Source organism: Pistacia vera, unplaced genomic scaffold, assembly GCF_008641045.1.
Source record: "Pistacia vera cultivar Batoury unplaced genomic scaffold, PisVer_v2 Contig4, whole genome shotgun sequence".
NCBI classification, from domain to species: Eukaryota; Viridiplantae; Streptophyta; class Magnoliopsida; order Sapindales; family Anacardiaceae; genus Pistacia; species Pistacia vera.
In genome coordinates this window covers 204,141-205,921 of record NW_022196223.1, presented here as the reverse complement: position 1 = coordinate 205,921, position 1,781 = coordinate 204,141, and positions in this window count along the sequence as shown.

Here is a 1,781-nt window from a genome sequence, read left to right as displayed (position 1 = left end):
TTTCTCCCCATTTTGGATGGTTAGAGAAAGACATAGAATTATTGTTATAATAGAGTTTTATTATGCACTTGAGTTGTTTGATGAAATGCCTAATAGAGGTTTGAGTATGAGTAGTGAACCTTAATTCTTGCAACATTGCATGTTGGCATATCATAAGTGCATTAGTGGAGGTGAACCATCCATAGGCATTAATTGTGCATTGAGAAGTGACCTAAGAAAGAGTAGGAAACTTTGTATATGCACTTGCTCTATGAGTAGAAAACTTTGTGGATGCAACTACACTAAGGGTAGAGAGAATGAGAAGTGCTAAGAGTAGAGTGAATGAGAAGAGTAGTAGAAATGGGTTGATGCTTTGTGATCATCACCCGACAGTTATGAGAATCGGGTCGATGCTTCGTGATCATCACCCGAATAGTTATTAGAAATGGGTCGATGCTTTGTGATCATCACTCGAATAGTTATTAGAAATGGGTCGATGCTTTGTGATCATCACCCGAATAGTTATTAGAAACGGTGGATGCTTTGTGATCATCACCCAGTTAGTTATTAGAAAGGGGTTGATGCTTTGTGATCATCACCCGATATTTAGTAGAAATGGGTTGATGCTTTGTGATCATCACCCGACAGTGATTAGGAATGGGTTAATGCTTTGTGATCGTCACCCGAAAACCATGAGGAACGGGTAGGTGCTTTGTGGTGTCCACCCGATAGTTACGAAAACCGAGTAGGTGCTTCGTGATCCCCACTCGGTAGTCACTAAGAACGGGTTGGTGCTTTGTGATCATCACCCGACAGTCATGAAGAGTGAGATGGTGCTGTGTGAATGCCATCCGGCCGTACCTCCGGTAAAATGAGGCCATGACGTTTAATAGGAAACAGCAGAAAGTGTGAGGAAAGAAATTAAGAGAAATGCATATGGGGATAAACAGATAGAGGGTTTACTTACTGAGCATTATTTTGCACTCACCCCATTATTTTCCTTTGTGGATGCAGGATCTAGGTGATGATGCAGTCGGAGGGGTGTCGACAAGCGAGGAGCAATAGCTACACTGTTTCCCCTGTTTTTATCTTTTAAAATGGCTTTTTGTAAATGATGCTCTTTGTGTATAAAAGACATATTACTTATAATAAAAAGAAAAGTTTTGGGCCCATTTTCTATTGTTATGATGCATGCATTGTACTAGTTCATAGCAGTTGTTACACACTCTATGCACCTCAAGCGATAAATTTGTGTAATTTGCATTTTCGTAATTTTCATCAATTGTTGCTTAGATTGTGTGACTGGTTCACTATCGTATGAATTTGTGTTTGGTTGCTGAGAAAATTCAGAAACTATAGTTTACTGTATATTAATTCTTATTTTGCTGAATTTTTCCAACTAGCTAGCAAAGCATAATTAGTTTTGTTGTAGAATAGTTTGATTCAGTCAAACTTGATTTTCTTCTTTGAGAGCAGAAGCTTTAGTTGCTTATTTGGTCATATAATCCTTATTATATGAATTAAATCATATACACAGCTCAACCTTCTTCCCAATAAACGTAGAGAGCACCAAAACTACTTTCTAAAATACTGCGATTTCTATATTTGGCAGAATATGTATAGTTGAGATAAATATAATTCTTAAGCCTTATATACTGGAAGCACTTATGATGACAGTTTTTTTATGCTGATTAAATATTTTGAATGGCCTTAGGAAAATAAACTTTAGAAGTTTAAAGACACATGATTACATCAGTTCGACCTTAGTTATCTTTACATGTAGTCTAAGCTTAGGAATATAC